Here is a 21,437-nt window from a genome sequence, read left to right as displayed (position 1 = left end):
TTTACAATAAAATACCAGACGGTATACTAGGACTGACTGAGCACAAATTCTAGAAATATACTTACTAAAGCTTCTTTGACAAAGAGTGCTTACAATAGTATGGTAGATTATATAGAAGATAATGATTCAAGGTCCTTGTCAGGTTCTGGGCAGGCCACCTAAAATTGCATAATATTATATTAAAAAGGGTAAGTTGTTATTTGATTTAAATGAAGGGCTGGGATTACTTATCAGTTCTTCTCCCCATGTCATAGCCCCTTTACGAACAGATGTAGCTTCATGAAGTTTACCTAGTGTTTTTGTAGTACGTAATGTTATTGTCATTGCCTATGGTAAATATATATTTTCTATTTCTTACAAAATATAAACTATTATCAAACATTACTTTCAAATTAACCAATTACAAATACCGTTATTACTTAGGTACCTTAAAGACACTCATACTCCCACCTTGAATGCCGGCAACGCATTTCTTGACTCCTTCTTTTACGATGTCCGGGAGCGTTTGCCTCACCACTCCCCATCATGAAATATTTATTTTTTCACCTTATTTTGAGTCAAATATTTACTACCGTTCATTTTTGTTATATTCTCTTCTTTTTCCAATAGGTTTCATGCTACTATTATTTTTTTCACTTTTTATCATTTTCAATGGCTTTTGCGCTAGTCTATGATGTCTAGTGATGAAGTTAATATTAATATCAACTCCTCCGAGTACTCCCGATGATGCAAAGAGACCTTTTACTATTAGTATTAAAAGAACCCCTATTCTCTTTAATTGAATTCCCTATTTAAAAGTGTAATTTTACTGTTTTCTCAACAATATATCACTACAACTAACTAAAATCTAAAACACAAATAAAATTTGAAAAAATTTTATGAACGATGTGGGACCCGAACCCACGACCTCCGGCGTTCCGTGCCGGTGCTCTAAGAACTGAGCCAACCGTTCGAGTACCGCCTCGCTACAAAATTCTGTTTGCTTTGTTCAACTCTTGTTCATTAATCCTAGAAGTGAGTGTTATCACTTTAAAAAAAACATAACATATTGTTTAAAATCTAAAATACAATACATACAGTATCTTTCGTTGGTGAGTGTATGATCCTCTAGTTCCAAAATTCTGAATGCAAAAAATGTGAAATACACACTGCCGACATAATAAAAGAGACAATATCCACTTCACATCGGAACAATATTGAAATAGGCAATATGCAATAGAACAACAAAACAATCCAACAAACAAAACAATATCCATATGTACTTTTAAATTTCCATGTAATCGACAAATACACACGTTATTCAATTTGCCGTACCATCAAATTTCAGCGGTTTATAATGAGGGGATTATGACTCAGTTCTTCCACAGTATAGCGAAATGTTCAGTTTAACAGTGAAAATTAAAATTATAACACCTTTATTATTTATTTACAAAAATCTTTAAGATGCAGACGCAGGATAATATTCGTTATTATCATTTGATTTAAGTGCAATTTTTTTTTATGGAATAGTAGGACAAACCAGCGTACGGGTCACCTGGTGTTAAGTGATCACCGCCGCCCACATTCTGTTGCAACACCAGAAGAATCACAAGAGCGTTGCCGGCCTTTAAGGAAGGTGTACGCGTTTTTTTTTAAGGTACTCATGTCGTATCGTCCCGGAAACACCGCACAAGGGAGTTCATTCCACAGCTTTGTAGTACGTGGAAGAAAGCTCCTTGAAAACCGCACTGTGGAGGACCGCCCCACATCCAGATGCAATTATTACGCAGCAATTATTTTACGTATTTGTAAAAAAAAGCAAATATTTTACCTCGGCTTCGATACTTTAGAACTTAATATTACTAAATTGTGACACATTCTAATGCAATCATTATGAATTGGAATCTGACTATTATAATCTATAAAGATATGGATCGCAAACTTTAACGGATTGCCTAATGGACTCACTTCCGAACGATATTCTGTAAAAATTTATTTATAACAGCTCATTTTAATTTTGCAGGTTAACTTACATTTGCTTATTTACTTAAACTTAGATTCACAGCATTAATAGAAAAATTTAAAATTTTGTATCATTGACTATTATCTATATTATAACTAGCTGCCCCGAAAGACGTTGTTCTGTAGATCATAAAAAAATACTGTTTTTATGTATAGAACGTCATTGGTTTTATAGGAATGTGCCAATAATGTTTCAAAACATCAAGAATTATTTCGTTGCTCCCTGTTGTTATAATGAAATTGTTTCAAAGCGCAACTGTCAAACCGTGCGTCACTAAATTCTCTCATCGAAAATATGTCCATACAAAACAAATATTGAAAATAAAAATAATTATGGGCCCCGAATCTAAATAAAAACTATACTATCTCTCAAGTTGGATCAAACTGCACTCCATGAAGTATTCCCCGTTAAAATCCGATCATTAGTTTAGGAGTCCATCGCGGACAAACAACGTGTCACGTAATTATGTGTTGCAGAATAAAAAAGTATTGCTTAGAGGACACTATTGCAAAATCACTATAAAAAGAATACAATACTTTAGAAATGGTCATTACCATTCTATTTTCAGGAAAAAAAACCGGGTTGCACTCCGGGAGTGCCGGAAGAAGTGAAAACTTGAACATAAACTTTCTGCATTTTTGAATATTTTGGAATGGTTAGGGAATAATTTCGCATGACTTGCTTTATTTATCAGACTTTTATTATCCTTTAAGCTGATAACCTAAAACTCTTCAAAGAGATCAAATCTGATTCAGATTGCATGGCACTCCAAAATGATATGCAAGCTGTGTTCCAGTGGAGCTTGGAGGAACCGTATGGCATCTAATACGTCCAAATGCTATACCATGACTTTCGGTCGAAAGTGGTGCCCAATAGAGTTTGATTATAAAATTGGTGGTGATTCGATATCTCGACCAGAAACTATCAAAGACCTGGGTGTCATATTCGATCGAAAGTTAACCTTCCAGGATCATATTACCACTCTGGCCAAGGAATCCTATAGAATTTTAGGCTTTGTTTTGAGGAATTCTGGGGATATCCCATCTGAACCAGTCATAAGGCTTTTATTTGGTGCTTTAGTGCGCAGCAAGCTAGAAACAGCTATGTGTGTGTGGAATAGTAGAAAAGTACTTATGTACTCCTTCTAGAAAAGGTGCAAAAAGCTTTTTTTAGGTACCTTTACAAACGTACGCATGGATACTACCCCTATATGTATCCCACAAAATTTCTTCTGGGTACTTTAGGCTACAACTCCCTCGAGGTTAGCAGCTCGCAGTTATGTGCAGAGTTCTCAGAGGTGATATAGATGCGCCGAGTTTGCATGTTGAGCTATGTAGAATCTTTGTACCGGACAATTACTGTTCGAGGCGCAAGCATTGATTGTTCGCGAGTCCGACACTTCGTACTGTGGCTCGCACCAACTCACCTATACCGAGGTCTCTCTCTCAACGCTCTTCTCGAAGCATACCCTGCTTGTGATTTATTTGCAGATGGATGGCAGACGATTTTAACAGAGTGCTTGCGTTTTTGTGAGAGGAATGGATGAACGGTATTTGGATGTTAATTAATTGTTAGTTATTTACAGTAAACTGTATATTTATTAACTACTAGTTTACCCGACAGATGTTGTTTTGTATATAATAAATAAAATAATGTTTTATATGAATTTGTCAATAATATATCATAACATCAAGAATTATTTCGTAAAATATGCTCCCTGTTGTTGTGGAATGGAATGGCATGTATGGACACATCAAAGGAAAAACGCGCTTGCGCCGTTTTATTAAAGTATAAATAAATAAATAAATCAGTATAAAAGTACAAGAATTTGTCACGTACGATAGCGCTTATCGTACGTGACAAATTTATTCCATAAATTTTAACTCCTTAGAACTATCACAATTACTTTACATTAAAAAGTTATTTCTTATAAAAATCACTTTCAATTATTTCAATGACTGCCTTACGAATTTTCGATCAGGTCCCGTGTCCTGATGCAAGTTTAAAATTTTATACCCATCCATAATTTCACCGACTGTCTACGAATTTTGGATCAGATCACGTGTCCTGATGCGACATTAACATTTTATACCCATCCCAAGAAAAGTGCTCAACGCCGCTATAGAAGTTTACACTTCAAAAAAATCATTAGACACAATGTTATTTTATCTTGAAAAAGAACCGATGAGATTCTTGCGCCCGTTCTTCTCAGAGGAAAATTTTTCGATCCCCAAATTCAATTTGTATTCGAATATGAAAGCAATATATCAAATTATATTTTACAATACACTCAAAACATACGTGGAGTCGTGGTCAGTCTTTCGAACAGCATTGACAGTAACAAACTGTATGTTCCCATACTGTGGTTCGATTATAACGTCGGCTTGGTGCAGACACCTGACTGAAATTAATGTTGGTAGCCGATCTCGACTCGCTATAGCGGAGTTCATGCTAAACGTTCTGCTGATGACTAGCGCTTCAAATAAACTTAAGCTTAGCCTTGTATTTAAACTACAATACATTTACGTACCTACTAATAAATTGAGCACTACTTCACAAAATAGTTTTTGGTGCAACGAACTCATTATATCGCATGTTTGTTTGAGATTAGAATTAATAGTTTATGGAGATATTATTGGAATATAAGATCTTATTATATAGGCTGCTAAACTTAAAAATAATTTACTTTTAATTTGAAACCCAGTTTTATCCCATTTTTACCAGTGGGAGGCTCTAGATCATGGGTACCACAACCGCGCCTATTTCTGCCGTAAAGCAGTAATGTGTACACATTACTGTGTTTCGGTCTGAACGGCGCCGTAGCTAGTGAAATTACTGGGTAAATGAGACTTAACATCTTATGTCTCAAAGTTACGAGCGCAATTCTAGCTAATTCCCCTTAGAAATTTTGGGTTTTCCAAGAATCCTGAGCAGCACTGCATTATAATGGGCAGCTCGTCTCGTCCCTTAATATCATAAATAAAATCTTAAATAGAAAAGTTTAGGACGCAGAGCCATTTGATCGGGAGTTTCAGGTCCTTTAATGATGCGGTGCAGGCCGGATTATATTATAACCTTAATATAGATAGTACTCTCTGTCCATTCTACATTTCGTCATTCAAGTAAGTTCTTCTCGTTGCGAACACTAACCTTATATAGGTATTTGTGATGTAATTATTAACTCTGTAATTATTGGATTGCAGATTTTATATTATTTAACATAATAAAGTCATCAATATGAAATTTAATATAATAAATTATTTTCTTGAATCCTTTTATTTTTTTGTAAATTTAACAAAGGATTATCTTGTAATTGCATATTATACATATTAATACATTTGCAGTAATAAAGTTATCATTATTTACAGTTCTAACATATTGTAACGTTTCATAATTAAATAAAAATTAAAGTGAAAATTAATGCTAATTGGTGTTTAAGTTAGTAGTTTGACTTGAAAGTATGTGAGTATTTATGAGCCAAAAGAATCATTGAATATATTTTACTATTTTTACAATTGAGTTTTTACTTATAAGCATGTTGTATTGTACACCAGCTTTTATAATTGGATATCAAATTCCTAAATTGGATTTTATAAACGTTCTGATAAATGTACTTTAAATAGGTTTACGCGTAAATCTCGAAGGTACAGTCAAATATATTTAATGAAGTAATTCTGTTTTATCGTTATTATTAATGAGAATATTGGATAAAAATCTAATATTTTGCAGCACTAATTCTACTTGTTGAAAAGCCAAGTGTCTGGTGTATGCTTTTTGTATATTTCCAATGCGCTTCAAATGTATAATATTATAAAATATATTTATTATTCAATCAAAACAAATCTTATAACTATATTTACAATACTGTGACTACATACAATTAAAACTATCATTACCCACGTAATTCTTGGTACGCTTCCACAAGCGTACCAAGAATACTGGCAGCATTACCGCGTTGGATAGCAAGGCTGATCCGTTGACCGAAATAGCTGCCAGCGCTTGGGTTTTCAGTAGCCTTATTGAGGCGTGAAGATAGTATTTTGAACATTCTCCGCGTCTCTGGGCCCCACGGGCTAAGTGTCTCGACACCAAACGGCACAAAGATGTATGACTCACTGAGACCAACATATTTGCGACGCTTGCTGTCTTCGGCAGTCGTAGTAGCAGCCCCAGCATCAACTGACGTAACTAAATTATATTATAAAAAGTATTCCATATCCACGCATATTCTGAATAACTTCTTTCGATCTTTGAGGGCAACAATTTTTAGATATAAGCTTAAAATCTTTATATAAAGCCAAGCGTTTGTGCAGATTTAGTCACAACATTATTATTTATTTTACTTAAGTTAAAACAGTTTCCACCAATAACATTAATTGCAGATTATTCATTGTTTGACGACCGCTATAGCCCAGTGGTTAGTGACCCTGCCTACTGAGCTGGACGTCCCGGGTTCGAATCCCGGTAGGTGCAAACATTTATATTATGGTGAATATGAATGTTTGTTTCCGAGTCATGGATGTTTGTAAGTATTTATGTATGTTTAAGTAAGTATATTGTATTAAATATATCGTTGTCTTGTACCCATAGTACAGGCTATGCCTAGGTTGGGGCAAGATAATTTGTGTAAAAGTGTGTCAATATTATTATTATTATATTCATTGTTAATTCAGATATTCGCCTCGCTCACAGTGCTTCAGAATACATGTGTAGTTTTAGATGTATCTTGTTCATTTGTATTTTTGTACTGATTATAATAATAATAATAATATTGACGCACTTTTTACACAAATTATCTTGCCCCATGTTAAGCATATATAGCCTGTGTTATGGGTTACAAGACAATGATATATTTAATACAATATACTTACTTAAACATACATAAATTCATATAAACATACATAAATACATTTAAACATCCATGACTCGGAAACAAACATCTATATTCATCATATAAATGGTTATATTATGATGAAAAGGGCTTTTGGCAGTGAACACGCACAGCTTATAATTCAATCAAATCGATTGAATTATATTTACAATACCGCTTCCGGAGCTTTCTTTTATCAGATTTTTTTAACAAAGCAAATACTAAATCATGGTGGAAAATTTAGGCTTTATCGGTTTCATTTTTGCTTTAAATTTCTCTCAAACATCATGCAGTATTTCATTAACCCCTCCGTTGGGCAGAGACTGCCACAAAGCGCAGGGCGCCATGGCCAGTCTTAAGCCGCCGCGCGTTACCGACGCCAAGGTCAACGGGCTCGGGTTACACAATAAAATTTATTGCTTTTGAAGTGTTTCGGCTTGCTTATAAGAACGAACGTCAATGCTTTTGTTATTAAACAAGCTAGCTCTTTGTTAGATAACATAAACAATAGATACTGCGTGATTTAAACAAATTTCGTTTAAAGGCTGTGCATGCATTTTTTATGATTTTTTTAGATTTACCTACAGATTGCATTTCGATTATTATTGCACAGATAAAGTTTTAAAATTAAATATTTTTACTTTTATAGTCTGTAAAATTAACAATGACACGACTTCATTTACATTCCATTCGACTATGTATAATTCGTGTACAATTTTTTTTTTGTATTCGCCTTTAAAGAAATTTAAATATTAAGACATTCGGGGCGAAACAAGTTTGGGTTTACTAACTTTATAAAATAATTTTCAAGTGTTTAACATATAACCTGTTTTTAGTTGAATATACATTTCAGGTGACCATTATATAAAAGCGTTCAAAATTATAAAAGTTAAAATCCGTCATCAACCAAGGTAAAATAAATACATATAAATAAAAGTGGAGTGTCTGTTTGTAATATTGAAATAACCGTTATTTACTACATTTATATGAATATATTTTATTTTATTTTATTTTATTTATTGGGAACAACAAACAACTACACAAGACATCTTACTTAATAATTACAATTCTTACAATATAAATACATGTATAATCAACTACGTTATCCACAGATTACTTATTTGTGTTGGAGAAACAAATTCACTAAACTCACCTTATTCCAAAGGTTTTAAAATACATACATATACACATACATAGAATCATACAAATATATATATTAAAACTTATCCACATTATATAACAATATTAGTCACAAAGATTACGAAATTATTTTATGCAACTTGTTAAATATCAGTTTCTTAAAGGTACCCACTCTTGTTTCTAGTATGTCAATGTCAAGGAAGTTTTGGTTATAAGATGAGACCATCCTATGAATTGGAGAGCGCATGCCAGCATTTGTACGACACTTTTTTAAGGCAAAAAGTTGATGAGCGCGTGTAGCCCTAGAGAGATGACGTACAGGAACTCGGTAATACAGCTTGCGTGTTAGATCAATGCAATCATATTTATTATGGCATATATCATATAGAAGCATTACTTCAAGTTGTTCACGTATATATATATATATACGGTACATACAACAAAATAACATTTTTTACAAATTATCTCTGTCTGTCTTTCTGTTTGTTCCGGCTAATCTCTGAAATGGCTGGACCGATTTTGACGGGACTTTCATTTCATTAATTTATATGGCAAAATAACGTTTGCTGGGTGAGCTAGTAAATAATATAAGTGAATATATTCACACTACTATTTCATTGAAACTATATAATCCTTCACATATTTTTCAGAGCAATTTCATAATATTATATTTCAAAGGCGGCTATCTCGGCGCTAAACGAGACTGATCTATTTGGACACGGATAATTCCTATGAGACCGATGGCTAAGATGTCGCTCCAGAAACTACGAACATTATTAGTTGAGAAGGGCTTTGTGGAAAATAGAAATACATCATCATATCACATCATCTTGGATAGAATGATATTCAAATAACAATATATTAATTAAATAAACACGCCATTTGACGTCTTTAATGAGATAAATAATGGGTGGGTGTCACATTATATTTAATCAAATTAATCAATATGTTGTGTATTAATCCTAGAAGTGAGGGTTATCACTTTAAAAACATAACATATTGTTTAGATTTACAAGAGCGACATCTCAAGTGAATTTACTAATATGCAAATATTGTAAAGGCTACTGCAATAAATGTATTAAAAAAAATAATACACTATCCTATATAATTCTTTACTTTTCTACATAAATTTTAATCATTTGTCTATTAAAAAGTCCACGATACCAAATGTGTCTTCTATCTGTATGCCCATCTTTGACAATTAAAATACATCTAATACTTATACAATTCAATATATTTTTATTGATGTAGGCGTTACTTTACGGAAATTCATAATTATACAAATGATTTTAGTTTCCTTTGATGTTAATTCCGCCAATATTTGTTTTTAAACAATTTGACACGTGTTTCGCCTCTACACGAGCCATCCTCCTCAGAGACTGAGCCAAAATCTCGTGCTAGATTTTGGCGAGACAACACGTCCTGAGGATGCCTCGTGTAGAGGCGAAACACGTGTCGAATTGTTTAAAAAAAAATATTGGCGGAATTAACACTAAAGAAAACTTAAATCATTTGTTTAATTCAAGGTATTTCATGACAAAGTATTCTCGACGCACATGAAACCACAAGCAAGTTTTTTATAATCTTTCTTCAACACAATTAATATTAAAAGCGTGCTATTCGTAAATGAGTGGGGAGCGTACAAAGTTCGTAAAATCTGGTTATAAAATAAAGCCAACGCCAAGTTTTGAGAATGCTAAAGTTATGTAAAGGTCTCGTCTAACGCATATTTCTACGAAGTATTCCCGTGGCGTGTGTTATGTCCTAGTCCTTTAAACTGAATAGGTATTTCTTCGTATAATGTCTTGCAATTTAGATGTTTTGAAATTTAAATAAAACACTTTTTAAAGGAATAAAACGCGTGTTATTGTAATAGTGTCTTTTTCATTAGTTTTCGTTAAAGTTACATTTTTATTTTTATTTAAGCTAATCCGACGTTTCCTGACCACTCCAGATCACGTTTTCAAGGGGACTGCGGTTGAAATGAGTCAAGATAGTATTTGTCATAGTTGTCATTATGAAGTTGAGGGCCTTTTTTGCATTGGAGTTGGTATTTACTGTAAAAACCGTCTGTCTATAGCAAATACCACCAAATATTGACACATAAATGGCAAAAAAAGCATATACATAACAATATAACTCTTATGCAAATTAATGTAAAAAGCATCGTTACGATTGCACGCGTTTAAATCTATAAAAGTGTAACCGAGGACAAACGAGGCAGTAACACCACGGCACCCCGCTCCACGATCAACGTGGACTTTTGCAATATCAGGGGAATTCACTCCAATTTAAACGCCGTCCACCACCACCTTTAGACGGCGCAGCCGGCCTTGTGTTTCCTTACGGAGACGCAGATTTCTCGACCTAGCGATACGTCATATTTAACGTACCCCGGGTACAAAATTGAGCACAATTTTTTGCCTCATGCCGGGGTATGTGTGTACGTTAGGAAGGATATCTGCTGTCGCCGTCTGTCCTGTCCACTCTCTGGCTCCGCGTGGATTTAGAGGACCACGTCCGCATCTATGCGTGTGTCTACAGGTCCCATAGTGGTAACGCAGAAACCGATCATCTCATGGGCTGCGTTCAAGCGGCATTTGACGATGCGCCAGTTAAAGAAGCATCTGACTGCAAAAAACAGGCGTATCGAACTTGGGTTGCGGCGCTGGGCACAAAGGATCCGAACTGCATAGTTCTTAAGAGAAAATACAACCGTGCCTCCAGATTTTTTAAGCGGCAAATCGCCCGTGCAAAGTCAAAACAGGTCGGCAAAAGCAGCTTTCCAGTTACCCGACCGGAACACGCCAGTTCTGGTCGTTGTCGAAAGCTGCTCTTGCTAACTTCAGCCAGCCAGCCATGCCGCCGTTGCACATGAGGAATGACACCCTGGCCTATACGGCAAAAGAGAAAGCCGATCTCTTGTGCGCTCTTTTTGCCTCCAACTCGACTCTTGACGACAACGGAAAAACACCGCCGACCATCCCGCGGTGTCAGAACTCTATGCCTGAAGTACAGTTCAGACAGAAAACTGTTAGGCGAGCTCTGTTTTCATTGGACGTCAGGAAGTCGAGCGGGCCGGATGGCATTTCTCCAATCGTGCTTAGAACGTGTGCTCCTGAGTTGACGCCGGTGCTAACGCATTTATTCCGGCACTCTTATTCTAAAGTCCCTGACTCATGGAAGTCAGCCCTTGTCCATCCGATCCAAAAAAAAGGAGACAGTTCGGATCCGGCAAACTACAGGCCTATTGGTATTACTTCCCTGCTCTCCAAAATCATGGAGAGCATAATTAGCCGTCAGCTCTTGGAATACCTAGAGGGTCACTAGTTGATCAACGACCGACAATAGGAGTTTCGCCATGGTCGGTCGGCAGGTGATCTTCTGGTATACCTAACACATAAATGGGCTGCGGCTATTGAAAGCAAGGGGGAAGGCCTGGCAGTTAGCCTGGATGTAGCGAAGGCCTTTGATCGTGTATGGCACAAGGCGCTCCTCTCAAACTTCCATCATTTGGGCTTCCCGAGAGCTTGTGCAAGTGGACCTCCAGCTTCCTCACATATAGGTCGTTGCTGACGGATATTGCTCGAACCCGAAGCCCGTGAATGCTGTAGTGCCTCAAGACTGTGTGCTATCTCCCACGCTGTTTCTTCTGCATATCAATGATATGCTGGAAACCTCCAACATTCATTGCTATGCAGATGACAGCACTGGTGATGCCGTATATATGGGCCATGCAGGTCTCTCTCGGGAAATCGTCGACCAGTGCCCGGAGAAACTTGTGTCTTCTATCGAGTCCTCTCTTGAGAAGGTCGCGGAATGGGGTAAATTGAACCTTGTCCAATTTAACCCCCAGAAGACTCAAGTTTGCGCGTTTACCACTAAAAAAACCCCATTTGTCATATCACCGCTCTTCGACAACACTTCCCTTAAAGCCTCGCCTAGTATCGAAATACTGGGTCTCGAAATCTCGAGCGATTGCCAAATTTGTGGTCATCTGGAGGGCAAAGCCAAATTGGCTTCAAAGAAACTGGGCGTCATTAATATAGCACGGCAATACTTCAAGCCGGCCCATATACTAGCGCTCTACAAAGCGCAGGTCCGGCCATACATGGAGTATTGCTGTCATCTCTGTTCTGGCGCATCCCAGTATCTGCTCGATCCATTTGACCGCGTGCAACGTATAGCAGCTCGAATTGTAGGGGACCCAGTGCTCTGTGAACGGCTGGATCACTTGGCATTGCATAGAGAAGTCGCTTCATTGTGTGTCTTCTACCGCATTTATCACGGGAAGTGTTCCGAAGAGCTGTTTAACCTGGGTGCTGCCGCCGAATTCCACCTTCGCACGACACGCCACAAGTTAGGATATCATCCTCACCATCTGTATGTGTGGCGGTCCTCCACAGTGCGGTTTTGAAGGAGCTTTCTTCCACGTACTACAAAGCTGTGGAATGAGCTTCCTTGTGCGGTGTTTCCGGGACGATACGAAATAGGTACCTTCAAAAAAAGCGCGTACACCTTCCCTAAAGGCCGGCAATGCTCCTGTGATTCCTCTGGTGTTGCGGGAGATTGTGGGCGGCGGTGATCACTTAACAACAGGTCACCCGTACGCTCGTTTGTCCTCCTATTCCATAAAAAAAGTGTTTTATTTAAATTTGTAACACTTGCGACAATCAAAGAAAAAATACAAAGTTTCTTAATAGTTTGTATGTTAACACCAGGAAAGCTTGTTGGAAATTTGGTATCACAACTTACAAGTTGAGATGAGATCGCCTGTTTGTATTCTATAATAAGGCCCCATGTCTCATTAGTTACACAAATTAAATTGTACCAAAATTCATAGACGATGCGGGATTCGAACCTGCAACTCTGACTCTGAACAAATATACCAAGATTAAGATAATGCGACATGCGGACGGTTGGTTTAGTTCAAGGTCGGCAACAGGCGGACCGTGTATAAAGAAAGAAAGAAAGAAAGAAAGAATATTGTTATGTATGGTATACCACGTACATATTAATACATAGATAATATATTCTATATCTTTATTTATTGGAATAATATTTTAAAGCCAGATATGATAAAGAAATATATGAAACTTGCAAAACACTAGCTATCAATTTAGTTTTATAATTCTGAATTTTATTTAAAACCATACAATAAATTGGTATAAACTAATCTATATACATAAAAATGAATTGCTGTTCGTTACTCTCGCTAATACTCGGACGGAACGGCTGGACCGATTTGGCTAATATTGGTCTTGAATTATTTGTAGAAGTCCAGGAAAGGAATAAAAGGTGAATAAATATGAAAGTGTTCGGAATTAAATAAAAACAACAATTTTGTTTTTCCTTTGATGTGTCCCCCGTCGTACGATATATGTTTTGTATGGACATATTTTCTATGAGAGAATTTATTGACGCACGGGTTGACAGTTCTACTGTAAAACAATTTCATTACAACAACAAGGAGCATATTTTACGAAATAATTCTTGATGTTATGATATATTACTGAGAAATTCATAAAAAACATTATTTTATTTATTATATACAGAACAACGTCTGTCGGGTCAACTAGTCTCTAATATATAAAATTCTAATGTCGCGGTGTTTGTAGTTAAACTCCTTCGAAACGGCTTGACCGATTCTCATGTCAATTTTAAGTGCATATTGGGTAGGTCTGAGAATCGGACAACATCATCATTTTCATCCCCCTAAATGTTAATGGTGGTCCACACGAGATTTTTTTTTTAATTTTTTTGCCTTTTTTTTTAATTTGTTTGATTATGAGTCAGCATTAAAAAATACATACAACTTCAAATTTTCACCCATCTACGATCAACAGTTACTTTTGTATCACGATTTTAATATCGGCAATACAACGTTTGCTGGGTCAGCTAGTATTATATAATTATTAAGGCACTTAATTATTATCAACATTTTTTCCTGGAAAATTTTCCCAGTGTACGGACCTCACCTAAAACTACTTGCCGACCCCTGGCTTAGTTGGAAGAGCGCTGGGACGTAAAACTAGATGCGCGGATTTGAATCCCGCATCTTCCATAAACTTTAGTACGATCTAAATTTATATATGTAATCCCAGAAGTGAGGGGTATTACTTAAATATAACCGTCTGATTAATTTTTAAAAACTATTCGATGACGTTCAGAAGTGTCGATTCGTATACACTTTTATGTATCCCTGACAATGTGTATGCAACATTTCTAATGAAATCATCAGAATTGATCAGATGTGTAGTTGGATGTGAACGCATAACAAATAAATATAATTTCAGCCGGAAGACGTCCACTATTGGACAAAGGCCTACCCCAAATATCTCCACGACGACCGGTCCAACCTATTCCGGCGATCTTGACCGGATCATCGGTCCATCTAGTGGGAAGCCCACTAGATGGATCGACGATCCATACATGGTCGCCATTCGGGAACTTTATGCCCCATGGGTCATCTGTCCGTCAAGCTATGTGCTCTGCCCAAAGCCACTTTAGCTTCACAACCACTGTCGCCTCATTTCTGATTCGTACTCGCACGGAAACTCCGAACATAGCCCTTTTCATTGCCCTCTGAGCAAGAAATAAACATACATTCACATTTATAAAATTAGTAATGATCAAATTCACGTCAAAACACTTGGACAGTGTCATGGCGTCAGCTTGTAACATCTTTTTGTTGCTGTTTTCAATTTTGGTAAAAAATAGAATTTATATCATATCAATTTGTGATAATAAGTATGTGTGTAAAATTAGTTTTGATCTGATTTATTTGAGTGGAACAGAATGAATTCATGTGATTCATTCAGACCAATTGTAACAAGAAGCAAGGGTAGTAATTTTTCTAGAAAGGTATGCTCGTTTGTTCACTCTAAAAGAATTTCTTCTTAATTATTGGATTATTTTCTGCATATTATGTGATGATCTTTTTGTGTAGTTTAGTTTGTAATAATGCAATCCTCGTATAACTTTGCCTTTGAAAATCAAATTCTTTAAATTTGATATTACAACATATGGTAAAGAGACTTGGGTCCTGTGGTTATAGGCCTCGGAGATTGTACTAATTTCGCGTCTCAATAAAGTAACTGGATACCCAAATACTGGCATATTTCGGTCAACGGATAAGCATAGATATCTAAAGCAGAAATTCTGCTACTATTCTTGCTAAGTATATTTTCTGGTTATAATCGTTTTAGCAATAAGCATTGTTTCACTATGTTAAATTTCATCTTATAAGACTGAAAGATTTATATAATTAACACATCTTAATATATCTTAAACGAGCTAAATCATAATGAGACCGTGTAGAGCTTGTAATGTGTAACGGTTAATTATTTTGGACTGCAGCCAACGGTTAAGCAAATGTATGAAGACAGCTTGCAATTTCGCGAAGATATGAGTTCAGCGTGAAGCTTGTGGTAAAGTGAAGTGACGCCGACTCATCACGTTTTCCTTTAACTAGTATTTACGTTGCTTTATAGTTTCATATTCTATATTGCCTTATTAACTTGTAGACTCTGTCTGTACATACATTTTTTGTACAAACCCAGAAACGCTGGTGTCCCACAAGGCTGCGTGCTATCCCCTACGCTGTTTCTTCTGCATATCAATGATATGCTGCAAATCAGCAATATTCATTGCTATGCAGACGACGGCACAGGGTATGCTTCCTACACCGGCCGTGCCAACATGTCCCGGGATAGCGTCGACGAGAACCGGAACAAACTTGTGTCTGAAATCGAGACTATGCTTTGCAAAGTCTCGGAATGGGGCCGACATAATTTAGTCCAATTCAACCCAGATAAGACACAAGTTTGTGCGTTCACCACTAAAAAGTCTCCCTTTGTCCCCTCGATTCGAGATCACTCCTCTCTAACTGCCACAGCCTGTATTGGCATACTTGGCGTCGATATATCGAGCGACGTTCAGTTCCGTGGTTACTTGGAAGAGAAGGCCAAACTGGCCTCTAAAAAGCTTGGTGTACTCAGTAAGGCGAGACAGTACTTCACTAAAAGCCACCGCCTGCAACTTTATAAGGCGCAAATTCGGCCTCACATAGAGTACTGTCCTCACCTCTGGGCGAGTGCTCCCCAGTACCAGCTCCTTCCATTTGACCGCATACAACGAAGAGCGGCTCGAATCATCGACGATCAAGTCATCTCCGATCGGCTTGATTCTCTAGCATTGCGTAGAGATGTGGGTTCTCTCTGCATCTTCTACCGCATTTATCACGGGGAGTGCTCAGAGGAGCTGTTCGGGTTGATTCAGCGGCCGAATTCCACCATCGGACATTACGTGCAAAGTACCATCCGCATCACGTAGACGTCTGGCATTCCACAACCGCGCGTTTTGTTCGAAATTTCTTGCCTCGCACAGCCACTTTGTGGAATCAACTACCGGCAGCGGTCTTCCCGAACAGATACGACTTAGGGACCTTCAAGAAAAAAGCATACTCCCACCTTAAAGGCCGGCAACGCATTTCTTGACACACCTGTTGTTGCGGATGTCCATGGGCGGTTGCCTCACCTCTCCCCATCCCGTGAACCTCTTGCCCGTTTGCCTCTCTCATAAAAAAAAATGTGAGAAACATTCGTTTCGAACATGACTTATAAATGATAGGCTTTATTTTAATCATTCCATGTGTGTGTGTTCCAATATTCGATGTCGCATTTTTCAAAGTTTAACTATTTTGTGAATTTACGTTTAAGCACGTTTGGAGTGATACTAAATCACTGCAATTGATATTATAGATAAAAAGTTAAAAATACCTAAATAAAGTTAAATACTTTCAGCATTCATTAAATAAATTTCTTGTAATCGAAGATTTGTTGACTTGGTAACAGCACGAAAGAAAATTTATTAGATATCATCATCATTATCATCGTTTCAGCCGGAAGACGTATACACATATTCTGGCGATCTTGACCAGATCATCGGTCCATCATGTGGGGGGCCTACCAACGGTACGTCTCCCGGTACGTGGTCACCATTCGAGGACTTTACTGCCCCAACGGCCATCTGTCCGTCGAACTATGTGCCCTGCCCACTGCAACTTCAGTTCCGCATTTACCTACGGATCTCCTCATTTCTGATTCGATCTCGCAGGGAAACTCGAGCATAACTCTCTCCATTGCCCGCTGAGCGACCATGAGCTTCCTCGTAAGGCCCATAGTTAGCGACCTCGTCTGAATTCCGTATGTCATCACTGGCAACACACATTGGTTGAAAACCTTCGTCTTCAGACACTGTGGTATTTTGGACGAGAAGATTTGACGGAACTTCCCGAATGCTGTCCTTCCGAGTTGGATTCGACGAGTGACCTCTTTCACAAAATTGAACCTGCCCAATTGGATAATTTGTCCAAGGTAGACGTACTCGTCAACAATTTCGAGAGTACAGTTCCCAACCGCCATTAGACATAATCTTCGTCTTGTCCATGTTCGTATTGAGATCTACTCCTTGGAAAGCTGTATCGAGGCCATCGAGCATATGGCTTAAGATAACCTTGATCTAATAACATTTATATAAAATTCCTTGAATACCGCAACCAATGGTCACCTTTTATTAAGACGGTGAATCTAGTTTGTCTTTTACACGATGTGGAGCTCTGCCTTCCCGCGAAATCGACAGAAGGCTCAAACACCTCAAAGAGAACGCTATGTTAGAGACTCTCATGAAGTTGGCTCCCTTCTGAGGTAGATTCCTTTATCAAAATTGTGAGTTTTTTGAAGAGGAGCTAGGGGGAATTGGCTCTGGTTTTCCAATGCAAGGTAGGTAGTTCTCGGAGGTCTTTTTTTTATGAAAATAAGTGACGTGACGAGCAGGACGTTGAGCGGCACTAAAACTGCGCTCGTCACCTAGAGACATAAGAGGTTATGTCTCATTTGCCCAGTAATTTCACTTGCTACGGCGCCCTTCAGACAGAAACACTGTAATGCTTACACATTACTGCTTCACGGCATAAATAGGGGCCGTTGTGGTACCCACTATCTAGCCGGTGTGCAAAAGAGCCTCTCACTGGTCATCCCCACGAAGTTATAGCTCAAACAAAGGTATTCTAAAAATCTATTTAAATCTATTAGTCTATTACTGTAAAGACTTATAGTTTTTAATGTCAAAATTGGTCATCTGGGGTATTGATAACTTGAAAAATAACGATTTTTTTATGAAAATAAGGAATGAGACGAGCAGGATTTTCAGCTGAGGGTAATTGATACGCCCTGCCCATTAAAATGCAGTGCCGCTCAGGATTCTTGAAAAACCCTAAAAATTTTGAGCGGCGCTACAACAGCGCTCGTCACCTTGAGACGTAACATGTTAAGTCTCATTTGCCCATTCAATTCACTAGCTACGGCGCCCTTCAAACCGAAACATAGTAATGCTAACACATGACTGCTTCACGGCAGAAATGGGCGCCGTTGTGGTACCCATAATCTAGCCGGCATCCTGTACAAATGAGCTTCCCACTGGTGGTGATTAATTGAAAAGATCAAAAATTTATAAGTAATTTTTCTTACATTCATGAGAACATTCAAGAGTACTGATTAAAGTAATAATTTTACTTCTGTATATCTTCAAAGTGCTGTTCAATGTTCAAAGTAATGATTTCACTAACACAAATGAACAAGAAGATATAATGAAATATCCGCAACATAGACCGGCGCCATTTCATTCGGAATTAAAGCTCAAATTAAATAAATCAGCGTTAATTACGACGCCGACAGTTAGCCCTTAATTCTTTTAAGGGTTTCTTTGTTAACTAAACAGCTTCTGAGTTTAAATATTTGAGGGTGTTTTAACAAAGATAAATCATTTAAATTAATTATTATTTTGCGGCTCAAAGAAAAACTAACCAAAGCTGCAACATTTTTTTAACTTCCCGCTAATAATATAGAAAATTTCGGGAAAAAACTCGGGAAGTTATTGGTTTTACCCCGTTTTTCGAAAATCGAGTTATCATCCGATCTCAACGTCAGGTCCTAGGTCCCTGACTATTCCTGCGATGCTGTCGGTACGGCTGTATATATGTGTGTGTGTTTGTGTGTGTGTGTATGTATGTATGGATGTATGCAAACTTCTTATAACTTTTGAACGGCTCGACTTCATTTCATCGCGGTTGGTGCCATTCGAAAGGGCTTAACTAAACTTAGATTGAATACAATTTGGACCGATTCAGACTTGTAGATTTTATGAAATCGCAAAAAAAACAACGAAAACAATTTATTCATGTGTGGTCTTTTTGGAATAACTTTTAAAATGCTTTACCGTTCAATTCCAAACACTATTCAGCTTAACATTAAGAAACTATGTCGATCGCCACAAAGACGGTAAAAATTTGTTGATTTATTCGTGAGTTATCGTTGACAAAAGAAAACCGAAAAATGTGTTTTTTGGAATTACTTCGAAAATGTGAGTTCGATCATTTGAAAGATCTTAGATCCCAAAATCGTCATAAGTACAATTTTAAGCGTTTAGGTATGGAATTAGCAGGAATCTGCAGGCATGGCCCTTAGGATCAACCGCTTACCATTTTTTTTTTGTTTTAAATAGGGTAAAATAGAATGTATACCAAAAAGTATACAAGATACCTGATTGTATGATCAACGTTGCCAATGGACTCTTGCAGTGCGATAAAATTCTGCTGCATCCGATTCCAGCGGGAGGCTTACCACAACGGCGCCTATTTCTGCCGTGAAGCAGTAATGTGTAAGAATTATTGTGTTTCAGTCTGATCGGCGCCGTAGCTAGTGAAATTACTGGGCAAATGAGACTTAACATATTATGTCTCTAGGTGACGAACACAATTGTAGTGCCGCTAAGAATTTTTTGTTATTCAAGAATCCTGAGCAGCACTCCATTTAATAGGCAGAGCGTGACAATTACAGTCAGCTGAACGTCCTGCTCGTCTCGTCCTTCACTGTCATAAAAAAATACGAACTCTGCACATCCTTAGTTCAACTGCACTTACTTACTTAACTCAAATAAACTCGAAAGCAGCACATCATTTATATGATGAGGTCAAATAAAAACTATAGAATGACTTATAAAAATAGTGATGAGATGCGTATTGTGTGCATTATCGATAATATGAATGCTAAGGTCTGAATTGTCCTCATAAATGACAACATTCATAACTAAAAGAGTAAAACATTTCCATTAGTATTAGCTATTCTCAAGCACGCTATTATGACGTAGTTTCCATCTCAATTTTCCGGTACAAATAGATGTTTGCACGTATTAGAAGCTCAGCCTGGCATTATGTAAGGCATTCTTCACACAGAATATGTCACACATTTTTAAAATTATTATAAACTACATATAATATTTATTTCCTAACAATATGTATTATATTATTTTGATTATATATAATAACAATATAAATCTTATAACTATATTTACAATACTACGACTACATAAAATTAAAACAATCATTACGTGGAAGCATACCAAGAATACTGGCAGCATTACCGCGTTGGATAGCAAGGCTGATCCGTTGACCGAAATAGCTGCCAGCGCTTCGGCTTCCAGTTGCCTTATTGAGGCGCGAAGATAGTATTTTGAACATTCTCCGCGCCCCTGGGCCCCACGGGCCAAGTGTCTCGACACCAAACGGCGCAAAGATGTATGACTCACTGAGACTAACATATTTGCGACGCTTGCTGTCTTCGGCAGTCGAAGCAGCAGCCCCAGCATCAACTGACGTAACTTGAACATGAGAAGGAGCCAGAGTGTCGACGCAGGTAGCGTCCAGCGCCCTTCCCCGTGCCCAAGCCAGCGTCATTCCATCAGGACGCTTGCCATCGCGGCGGGTAATACCATTTGGCTCTAAAACAGCTGGTATATTAAGAGCGGCAAATGCCCTGCGGATGACTTCATGTCCTAACAATATATGTCTAATATCCAATCCAGATCCACTTCAAATGAATTCCAGTAATAGAGTGGAATGATTGTTTACATTTTACATGACTTAACTGTTTTGATTTGCAGTTTTCTGCATTACTTGCATTTGCATTGTGTTCTTATTATTACTTACTAACGATGTATGTCAAATATCCATTACAAAGCCACTTCAAAGTCATTCCAATAATAGATTGGAATGATTGTTTACATTTTACTTATAAAAATTTAAATTTGTAGATTTTAGTTTATTCTTTCTTCTAATACAGAGCCTTCATTCATTGCTCAGTTAATAACGATGAATCCGCGGTTTTTAAATGTCAACTGCATAAATCGCGGGTGCGACACAACCGCCTCGCTCGATAGATCTTCCCTGACTGCCTGCTCGGCACTCGCCCGGCGTCCGCTCTGACCCGCCCTCGCACCGCATGCCGATAACACCAAAGCTAAGACGTACGTAAGACCACGACATATAGATACACGACACTTGATTAAAGACAAGGCGTGATACCATAA

This window comes from Leptidea sinapis, chromosome 39, assembly GCF_905404315.1.
Source record: "Leptidea sinapis chromosome 39, ilLepSina1.1, whole genome shotgun sequence".
Classification (NCBI taxonomy): domain Eukaryota; kingdom Metazoa; phylum Arthropoda; class Insecta; order Lepidoptera; family Pieridae; genus Leptidea; species Leptidea sinapis.
Note: the sequence above shows the minus strand (reverse complement) of the source record.